Raw genomic sequence first — 12,032 nt, 5'->3', positions numbered from 1 at the left:
CCAAACAGAATGCAAAAAGGAAACAATTGGACGCCTTACAAGAGCACAAAAAGAGAAAGCCGAACAAGAAAATAAAAAAATCAACCATCACAGATCACTGCAAAAGACAAAACCATGTTATGGACTGGGACAGGGGGAGGACTATAGCCTCGGAGACGAATAAACAGAAACGATGGATCAAGGAAGCCATCAAAATCAGGAAGCGGGCGAGCTGCACCATAAACCGGGACAAGGGGGCCTACATCCTCTGGCATACCTGGGACACCATCCTCCAGAGACCACCGGACGGCGGGAGGCGTGGTCGGTTTGACAGATTCTGACAGATCTGTCAAACCGACCATGTGATAAAAAGGACACGTCACCAAACGTCAGATGACGCTCTGAGGAAGACAGCAGAAGCTGTCGAAACATGTCAGCAAAGGTAATACAACTTTTCTTTAATGAATTGTCGGTTTATATAAGCAACACTATCGTGTCATAATAACGGCAAAATGAACCAATCCAACTGATAATAAAAGCTTTTGAAGCTGGATGATTATTTTTTAATTGGTAAAACCGATCGTCTTCAGAGCTGGATTATATCTCTGAAGCCACTGCACATGCAGAAATTCCATCTTGTTTTCAATTCTTGCCAGCCTGGATCTTGATCACTGCACAGGGATGGTAGTGATCAAGGTCTAACACAGTGAAGTACCTTTGGCCTGGGCCAGCATTCCATCCAAAATAGTAACAGTTAAGCGCACCAGCTGTCCAATCAGCTGGTTTCTGTTCCCCCTCCCAGCCAATTACAATGTGATGGGGCCTGAGCAAACAAAGCATTATAGGTCTGTTAAACGTTTCTCTCATCTCCAGGAATTTGCTGTCACTTTTCCTGAGGCGCACACAACATCTGCAAACACCTGATAGGCATGAGCAGTGGCCTTCAGTCCTCTCACTGCCTGGGTTAAATTGTTACCACCTTTCTCTGATCCCGACTGACAATTAACTGTATGGCCAAGCACTTCAAAGCCCTCCACGGCCAAAGGGGTTAACCCTGACGCTCCCTGAGATTTGTTTTTGATTTTGCTGAGATCCCCAGACACTTTCATCTCTGGCCCTCACTCCTTCTTCCTCTCTAAATCCCACAGGGCCAAGCTGAGGGCAGGGTGAGTTGCAGCTAATTTTGTCAAATTCAGTGTGATATTTGAAGACTAATTTTTGAGTTCCCACAAGGTTATTAATACAAACACAAGTGTGAAATGTAATCAGGTGAAAAATATGGTGTCTATTTGTGTCCCAAAGCAAACATTATGGTTTGGTGGGAAAGAAAACATTGTGCTCTCTGCTCTGGCTAAGTAGTTGACATGTGTTTGATATTTAGGAACTGCTTTTGAGATCTTTAAGTTGATCATGATCCATTAGAGCTAATAGTATCTTACTCCAGTCTGGCAGTACACAATTGAATAGCCATGTCAGTGAGGATTTAAGCCTAACCAAATGTCCATTTTTCAAATGTTTTCAAAGCAGATTAGAGCTCACAAATTTGGGGGGCTGAATGAAGTATTTCTGACTGACCCCAAAGCAGTGATAGGGCTGAGTATTGTTTGAAGTATTTCAGTATTAGTGCACGTATGATGCTTATGTTTGGTAGAAATAGAAATATTTTTGATGCTTTACTGTCAAACATTTCCATGTACAACCACAATTTAAAAAGAACAAGAAGAAAAAAAGAGCGTATCGGAAATGTTAGCCTGTGTGGTGATTTTTACATTGTAAAGATTGAGTTTTGACGAAGATTTGAGAGGGCTGAGAAATGATGGTTGTTGTCTTCTGTTTGTTTAACCAGTCATTGTAAACATCCATTCATCCATCCATCACTTCATCCTCATTAGGGTCGTGGCGACTGGAGTCTATCCCAGCTGACTTAGGGTGAAGACAAGAGACACCCTGGACAGATAACAGTAATTGAGAATCACAAGTTAACCTCAGCGTGTTTTTGGACTGTAGGAGGAAGCCAGAGTCCATACTGTAGTATTAAACTACTATTTTATAGATGGTGATTTAAATTTTCTATAAAGTGCATTCATTATCATCAGTCTCCACTTCCTATAGGTGATACACACAACAAACCTCTCTGCTCCTGTTTTAACTCAAATAAGCATTCATATTTGAATTTCAATCAAAGAAGCAGACATTTTCTAACACAGCTGTTCATATTTTGCACAGCTAATTGGCTGACAGGGTTTAGTGCAGATCCAGCATGTCCCCTGACATGGTATATGGAAAAATAACTGGGGCATTTACTTCCAGATTGCTGTATGACAAAAAGAACTTCTGTTAAGTTGCCCTTCTTTTGGTTGGAATACGTGTCGGCGATTATTTTGAACATGGTGACTTACAGCAGTCCTTTAATGTTTCTGTAACGGAGAGCACTTCATGATGTAATATCGAATAAACAGATACCAAAAATGGGAGACGGGTTGTTTCAAAAATAAATCCAAGAATAGCATCTTTGCAGAGGGCATCCACCTCTGGTGGTTCCCCAGCCAGTCGATGACACGTCAGACACCCCGTGCTGTACATACCATTAGTAGACACTGGGCTTGGCCACCGTTTCCACCTCTGTGGCAGTGGGTGTGTCTTAGTTGTACTGGGCACTACCAGCCTATTCTAGCCTGATCCCTTCAGCTCTGTCAACTTCAGCTGTGTGTATGTCGAAGGTGGTAGATAACCTTGTGTGTGTGTGTTAGGGGTAATAGTGTGTGAAGAGCTAGTCCTCCATGCATCCTGCCCCTCCTCTATTCCCCAACAGTCTCCCCTGCAGCGCCTCAGCAGGAACTGGAGCAAATGCGTTTAGGAATTAAGACTGGGGAATGGCCCGAGGTAGGTGTGTGTGTGTGTGTGTGTGTGTGTGTGTGTGTGTGTGTGTGTGTGTGTGTGTTTTCATAGAGTTGCGCTGCTCTTTTACGGTGCGCCAGCCCCTGCCAGCTGCCCCAGGATGTGGCCTGTCACTTCACATAGCCACTGATGAGCAACACAAGTGTCAGGAAAGGTGAAGATGGAGATAACGCCACAGACACACACACAAACACACACGCATGCGTACACACACATGAAATAGGTGAGGAAAAAGCCACACAGTTGTGTCTACAGTGCATGCTGGCTGGAGATGCTATGAGGCTTCAAATGATTCAAACCATTAACGTCTCTTCTGAAGGTTCTAATACTGCTGTAATACAAGTTGTCCCACATAAATATGACTCAGCAGAAACAAGAGAGAACAAAAAAAATCTACTCAACTTTCTCAGATGTCGGGCTAGGTCTGGCTCCAATCCCACTGGACAGTTTTCTACTACTGTATATTGTTCAGTGAAATGACAATATTGTGAATGGATGAGCGAAAGCAAAGTCAAAACAACACACGGCACAAGTGTTTCTGATCAATCCTGGGACTTTTTGATGATATCAGAGTGAAACCACCTCAACTGACCACATGGGAGGAAGTCCACCTGCATCTCATTTACACAATCAACCTCAATACTTGTATGTTTGTCACAAAAAAAATACTTTTTTAGACAACAGTCCAAAAGAAACAAGATACTTCTTTCTTTGGTCATCTGTACACATTAGTCAGCCATTTTTTAAATAGCTGTTCTTAAGCAGATAAATTACAAGCAAACACACACAAATACACATACACACTATGTATCCCTCTCTATTCTCTTGTCCTCTGTTAACCTACTGAACAATGAAGCATGGCTGATGTTAAGTGCCATGCCATTAGCCGTAGTAGCGGTAGACTGCCTGTGGCTCTGTGCAGCAACCAAAGGCTCCATATGCTTCTGAGCAACACCATATAGAATTAGACACCAAATCAGGCACACAGATCCACACACAGGACACCTTTTGGTATACACATATGGCCTGTGGTTATTTTAATAATTTGTAGATCAAGTTTTTGCTTTTAAACATTAATCTTAAAACTGCACATATAAATGTGTCCAATTGCACGCTACAGCTTTAGTACACATACACACGTGGACAAAATTGTTGGTACCCCTCAGTTAAAGAAGGAAAAACCCACAATTCTCACTGAAATCACTTGAAACTCACAAAAGTAACAATAAATAAAAATTTATTGAAAATTAAATAATCAAAAACAGCCATCACTTTTGAATTGTTGATTAACATAATTATTTAAAAAAACAAACTAATGAAACAGGCCTGGACAAAAATGATGGTACCTCTATAAAAGATTGAAAACTATTTGACCAGAGTGACATGATTAACTCAGGTGTGTCATTTAATTGACATCACAGGTGTTTCCAAACTCATAATCAGTCAGTCTGCCTATTTAAAGGGAGACAAGTAGTCACCCTGCTGTTTGGTGAAAAGGTGTGTACCACACTGAACATGGACAACAGAAAGCGAAGGAGAGAATTGTCCCAGGACATCCGAAAAAAAATTATAGACAAACATCTTAAAGGTAAAGGCTATAAGACCATCTCTAAACAGCTTGAAGTTCCTGTGACAACAGTGGCTCATATTATTCAGAAGTTCAAGACCCACGGGACAGTAGCCAACCTCCCTGGACGTGGCCGCAAGAGGAAAATTGATGACAAATTGAAGAGACGGATCGTTCGAATTGTATCCAAAGAGCCCAGAGCAACCTCCAAAGAAATTAAAGGTGAACTCCAAGGCCAAGGTACATCAGTGTCAGATCGCACCATTCGTCCTTGTTTGAGCCAAAGTGGACTTCATGGGAGACGACCAAGGAGGACACCACTGCTGAAAAAAACTCATAAAAAAGCGAGACTGGAATTTGCAAAAATGCATGTTGACAAGCCACAAAGCTTCTGGGAGAATGTCCTTTGGACAGATGAGACCAAACTGGAGCTTTTTGGTAAGGCACATCAACTCTATGTTCATAGACTCAAAAACCAAGCATACGAAGAAAAGAACACTGTCCCTACGGTGAAACATGGAGGAGGCTCAGTAATGTTTTGGGGCTGCTTTGCTGCATCTGGCACAGGGTGTCTTGAAAGTGTGCAAGGTACGATGAAATCTGAAGACTATCAAGGCATTCTGGAGAGAAATGTGCTGCCTAGTGTCAGAAAGCTTGGTCTCAGTCGCAGGTCACGGGTCTTCCAACAGGACAACGATCCAAAACACACAGCCAAAAACACCCAAGAATGGCTGAGAGAAAAGCGTTGGACTATTCTAAAGTGGCCTTCTATGAGCCCAGATCTGAATCCCATTGAACATATGTGGAAGGAGCTGAAACATGCCATTTGGAGAAGACACCCATCAAACCTGAGACAACTGGAGCTGTTTGCTCATGAGGAGTGGGCCAAAATACCTGTTGACAGCTGCAGAACGCTCATTGACAAATACAGAAATCGTTTAATTGCAGTGATTGCCTCAAAAGGTTGTGCAACAAAATATTAAGTTATGGGTACCATCATTTTTGTCCAGCCCTATTTCATTAGTTTGTTTTTTTAAATAATTATGTTAATCAACAATTCAAAAGTGATGGCTGATTTTGATTATTTAATTTTCAATAAATTTTTATTTATTGTTACTTTTGTGAGTTTCAAGTGACTTCAGTGAGAATTGTGGGTTTTTCCTTCTTTAACTGAGGGGTACCAACAATTTTGTCCACGTGTGTATTCAGTTTAACAGATATGGATCTCAGTGGAATATTAGGGTGTCAGGCAAGTTTTTCTTTGCTTATAAGACTGACTGACAGACTATTAATTTATTGCTAAACAAAGGGTGATTATTTCATTGGAAGAGATTTTTTTATTATTATAATTTTTAAGGAAATTTATTATTACTGGTAAAAATAGTAGTTTTAAATTTTTGTCGTTTATAAAATTGGTCTTAGTGCTGTGTGTTTCGTGAGGTACTTCATCTCTGTATCAGAAGGTGTCATACAGAGATCAGTTTTTAGATATAACAATACAGAATAAAGCTTAATATCGGATCCCGATCTTAGATCAATGTAAATTAAATACTTTTTGGACTTGTGATAAGACAGCACAATCAATTTAAAAATATTGTCTTGAGCTGAGACAAATTGTGAATGCCATTTTAATTATTTTCTGACAGGTTATTGTCCAAAAATCTGAAAAAGAAAGTAATTCACAGGTGAACTAGTAGTGAAATTAGTTGTTGGTTTGTGATCATACTTTTAGCTCCATGGTACAAGATAATCTAGAAACATTTTCAAAATGTATAACCACAATCTGGGACAAATTCATAAACTAATACCACTGATTAAGTGACTAATGCAGCAGTCCTGCCTCTTCTCATGCACCATTATATGGATATTCTCTAGGTTAGCTTTTACTATATGAACATGATCTACAATAATCTATGTGTTTTCATCAAATTACCAACCTCCATCTGTAATATGCAGTCAAAGGGCTTGAGAGGGACCCACAGATCCCGATGTAATTACACACTATGCCTCTTCCCGGCCCACATACCATTCTATCCCAATTCCCTGCTGTTTGGAAATCAGGGCTATGCTGGTGACAAGTTACAGTACACATGCCCTAGTTAACCTTTGATGTGAACATGTTCTTTTCTGAGGGAATGATATGGAGGCCAAAACCACGAGGGGCTACAGACTATCCCTGCGCTCAGTATGGCTTCAAAGTCCTGTCTCTAATTTGAACCTTTTGTGCCACTTAAAAAGCTCATGGACTAATTTGACTCTGGCATGTAACAACCGTTTGGAGGAATGTTTGTCTGTCGTGTGTGTGAGTGAGTGTGTGACCACAGGCCTACCTGCTTTGATCATGGCACTGGAAGATTATGACAACACATACACGCACACAACACAGGAGATTAATCAAAACTACATGCAGTACTACGTCTGCATCAGTGCAAGGGGCATGTGGACTCAGACACATGAGCACTGAGACAAGACCTACACATCACAGTGGTATTGATATTTTACTTGCTGACAGTGGAACTCATTCATTTCATGCTTCCAAATAAGGGTGGGATAAGTGTTTGACCCTATGAGGATTTTGCAGGTTAAAAACTAACTTTGTATAATGAATGTTAAGAGTTTTGCAAATAGATCATATGCCATCACCATGAGATTAGTGCTAGCAAACCAGAGCACTAAGCTATATACACTATCATTCAAAAGTATGGAGTCACCCAGACTATTTTATGTTTTCCATGAAAACTCTCACTTTTATTCATGTGCTAACATAACTGCACAAGGGTTTTCTAATCATCAATGAGCCTTTCAACACCATTAGCTAATCCAATGTAGCATTAGAACACAGGAGTGATGGTTGCTGGAAATGTTCCTCTGTACCCCTATGAAGATATTCCATTAAAAATCAGACGTTTCCAGCTAGAATAGTCATTTACCACATTAACAATGTCTGCACTGGATTTATCATTGATTAAATGTCATCTTCATTGATAAAAACTGCTTTTCCTTCAAAAATAAGGGCATTTCTAGGTGAGCCCAAACTTCTGAACAATAGTGTAACTATATGGGATTCTGGAAGCAAAGACAGGCCCAATAATCTGAATAAAAAATAACAAGCCCCCCCCCCAAAAAAAGAAAACGTTTCTAGCTTCTGGGTTTGCCTCTGGTTTGTGCTGCCTACTGCACACACAATTAAAAGAATGTTTTACAAATCTGAGAACTCTGCATGTGTCCAGAGCAGTACTCACAATGCACTGTTTAAAGCCATCTTCACCAGCTTCAGTCTGATCTTGGAGCTTAAATGTAGAGTATTTCTATATGTCAGTACATCTTTTGAGACAGATCATCTTTGTCAATTGAAAGTCTATTAAAAAAACATCATGTCAGAAACCTCTAATTTCTCATTTTGCATAAATCCAGGCTATCAAACTATCACATAAATCTTTAAATGAGTAAACATGACAGACACTTATACACTGTGGTTAGACTTCTCATATCAAGGGCCATGTGTGGAATTCCCTCCCTGTCGCTCTGTCTCCTGTGGTGACAGATGGGCGTTTTCTGTGATTCTGGCCAACCACGGCCGTGATGGCTATGACATCATCAAGAGGGAGCTACCTCTGGGGACCAATGATTAATTAACATTGGCTTGAGCGCCAGCACAGCACAGGATGTGATCTAATTGACAGTGGGTAATTATGTAATGGCCTCGCCTTGTAAAAGGAGATGAGCTGGAAGTACTGTAACCTAGAGTGGAGATGCAGAAATTCTGTGCACACTGGAAAACACACACATACACACTTATGCACAATCTAAATGAGGCTGGTTTGTTTTCCTGTCATTGCCCTCTTACCCTCCTGATGCGGGGGTGGTTTGCTGGGTGTCGAGGGGGGTGGTGGAGGTAGTCATCCCTCGCTCTGCTCGCTTGGTAATAGGCCTGTCTGTGTTTGTTTACCCCGGCTGAAATGTCATGAAGCAGTCGGCCCTTTGATCCAGCATTAATGTCACCACAATATGTGTCATTATCTGGGAGCCGGGCTCCACTTCACATCCTGCTTATTGGAAAAAGAAACGTGACTAAGATACTGTTCACTAAATATTTTGGAGGTACTGCACGCTAGTGGAGGCTTATAATTCGAGTGAGCATGGAAGACACAAATCTGAAATGCAGTTGCTAGCAACAATGTAGCGCTGCTGTACACATATTTACTATGCAGTCAAGAAGCAATAGATTTAAGGTAACAAAAAGAAAGAAAACTTAGTATATAAAATCCAACACATCTATAGTAGGTGCTTGCATGTGGACAAGAACAAATATTTGACAAAGATTGGAATGAATTTCTACAAATCAAACAGTCAAACCAATTATATCTTTCAAAATGAACAAGTTGAATCTTCTCTACAGTTTCAATGAAAACTTAAGGGCTGCTACCAGGCTTTCTCCAGATCTTTCAACAGCACATCATGGTCTTCATCGGTTGATTGCTCAGCTGCATTTTCAAACTCCACTGGGCAAACTGCTACGTGTTACTGCAAGGACCGAAAAAGCCAGTAAGGGGACACTGGGGTGAAGAAATAAAACTGCAACTTTTAGAAGAATGTTCCCTCTTTATAATATATATTGGTGTGCTCCAAATTTTGATGCAAACTAAGTGAGCAGACATATTGCAAGAGAACAAGTCATCACAGACTGAATAATTATCACTGCCATTAGCAGCGAACAGCTGTCCAGCTGAGAAAATAAAATCAATCTGTGTTTTTTTCATGCTCATGCACTTACCCCCAGTGGTATTAATGTTGGGGCTAGTTAGTGTATAAATTGCCCTCAGTTCATCCCAGCCAGAAAAAAAAGAAGCAATTTCAACTTTTTTCAGTTCCTCTGACATTAGCTCAGCACGAAAACAGAAAAAAGATTGGCAAGCAAGTGGTTGGAGCAGTCTGAAGCCTGAGAGCTTTTTATTGGACAGTGGGATTTCAGTCACACAGGTTTATCTCACTATTTGAAACATTGGACAGATTTTTATTTTAAGTTATTTTTTTGGCCTTTTTTAGGCTTTATTATATAGGGCAGCAGAGAGAGAGACAGGAGACATTGGGAGAATAATGGGGGAAGGATATACAGCAACTGATGCTGCATGATATGGGTCAGACTCAAACCCATAACTATGGGGGACTATAGCCCCTGTTTATGGGTCGCCAGCTCAACCTGATGAGCTGCAGGAGCATCCCTACATTGGCCAGATTTAATATGAACATCCCACAGTACAACATTATTAAAAGTGTATGACAGAAGATAAACAAAAATAAAACAGGCCCTCTTTAAACAAATGTGACAATTTAGTGTTCTACCTGTTCCTGCAGATAATGTAGGAATGTTAATCGTAGCATTTGGTGACTTTCTGGCTGTGTGAGACATGCACTCAGTAAATGCACTGTTGCAAAAAAAAGGAAGCTGTCACTGTGACGATATGGAAGGCAAGGTACAAGTTGGTATTAAGTGCCGACCTGGAATCAGATTAGAAACTCCTTTGATCTTAATCTTGACGGTGAAGGAAATGAGGAAAAGCTGATCCAGTGTCAGTGGTTTTTGGGCACCCTTTGATGTCAAAATGGGATGGAGGCTGGAGCACGAGAAGTGACCTAATGAATATGACTGTTACTTGTTCCCATGATGTAACTCTTCTTTCTTTTTTTTTACGACAATCGCAACATACCGCTGCCTCCGTAATATCTCTTTCAGTGTGTTTTGAAAACAAGAAGTGCTTCAACTTGTAGCGATCACTGTAACATACTCAAATATTAAAGCTGCCGTGTTGTGTTAAGGTCAGGAATTAGTGTCTGAATATGGAATAAAGGCCTGAGAGGAAAAGAGAGGGTATAAAAGTGGCTGTGCAGAGGGCTAAAATAACAGTCTGACTACACAGTCTCAGCTCCATCTGCTTCTAATTATTCACTATCCTCGAGATGGAGGGAAGAGAGGGGGAGAGTACAACAGGAACTCATGTCAGCGCTGGGTTACATGACTGACACAGGCTGGGAATAAACTCGTTTTATTTCAGGATAGTAAGCACTGTTACCTGTAAGCTGATTTCATGCACATCTCTGTTTGTGAGTGTGTGTGTTTGCTTACAAGCATATGTATTCCAGCACTTCTTTACTGCTGCTATCGCTAATTTAATGCCACAGTGTATGAGGCAGACTTCAAACGGCCCTTGCATGCACCAAAGACTTTCAATTTGGCCAAGTGAGCAGACACAACAACAGGCTGGGCCAGTGCTACTCTGTTGCACACACACACACACACAGTGTATGTGTGTGTGGGCAGGGTGAATAATGTCACACTTTATATACAAGATAATGGAAATGAATTGGGTAGGATTCTAATGGGTGAGCCAGCGAGCTAGCTCCAGTCCACCCAGGCCAGCAGATTAACACATGCAGCAGTGACTCACTAATCAGAATTTATTTACTCAATAGCATTAGAGACTTGCCACCATAGTCCACTTACTACACAGAGCAAATGTGGATTATGCCATGGCTGTATGTGCTAACCAGTTGAGGCAAAGAGCAGTGAGTTGCTGCCTGATGAGCACTGTGACTCAGTCTAAACAAGTACAAGAGCAAGGCACTGTGCTCAGGTATTGCTGGCCAAAAAATTACTATTACTCAAGATTAACATCCGCTAAACAACCAGAGCTCACTCCACATCACTTTATCTACATCTAGCTTTGTTTGGGGGCTTCAGTTACTCAACAATCTCTAGGATGGATTTCATACATGTTCCAAATCTCTCTATAAATTGGTCATCATGATTATCCTCACTGTAAATTTGTTATGTTGCTCTGTTCAAAGCTGCAAGATTGTGCAAATTAAGTCAAACACATCATGCTACGACTTTTCTGCTGCATGATACAAAAAAAAAAAAAAGACAAGCCACATATAGTTGACTGATCGAACATCATTTCCTCTGATTTAAGGGTTCTTGAACACATTGTCTTTTTTCACAACTGAAGGGACACTTTGTGGACACGCAGAATCCACATGTGCACAGCAAAATGAGTTAAAAACAGGAGAGAAACAATAAAGAGGAAGATTTGGTGGTAAAAACAAACACAGTGCCAGTTGTACAGAAATATTTCAGTAAGAGAAAGGATAATGTTGACTGGAGGCAGGCACTCGACTGGCAATGTTTTGCAATTATTGCCACCACATGAAACAACACAGCTAATGTGTTTGGAAATTTTAATTGACACTACAAAGAATGATAATTTAAAGCTTTGTTGTCATCCTAATGCAGTGTAGGACAGCTGTACAACAAAATTGTAAATGCATCCCCTGGTTCCAAACTGCAGAACAAAATCACTGATATCATAAGTTTTCCCCTTACAGAAGACATCCATCCATCCATCCATCCATCCATCCATCATCCATCCATCCATCCCTTAATCCTTATTTGGGATCTGAGGGGCAGGAGTCTATCTCAGCTGACTTAGGGTGAAGGCAGGGGACACCCTGGACAGGTAACGGTCTGTCACAGGGCTCCATATACAGACAAACAATCACACTCACATTCACATCTACAGACAATTTAGAA

The 12,032-nt window shown here is 40.8% G+C and overlaps 1 protein-coding gene across 3 annotated transcripts in view; it reads right to left on the bottom strand.

The window, feature by feature from the left end:
• Positions 1-12,032, bottom strand: part of bcas3 (BCAS3 microtubule associated cell migration factor) — a 418,130-nt gene that overhangs the window by 206,219 nt on the left and 199,879 nt on the right. The gene's annotated exons all lie outside the window — the stretch shown is intronic.

This window comes from Acanthochromis polyacanthus, chromosome 13 (genome assembly GCF_021347895.1).
Source record: "Acanthochromis polyacanthus isolate Apoly-LR-REF ecotype Palm Island chromosome 13, KAUST_Apoly_ChrSc, whole genome shotgun sequence".
NCBI classification, from domain to species: domain Eukaryota; kingdom Metazoa; phylum Chordata; class Actinopteri; family Pomacentridae; genus Acanthochromis; species Acanthochromis polyacanthus.
This window is presented reverse-complemented; position numbering and strand designations above follow the sequence as displayed.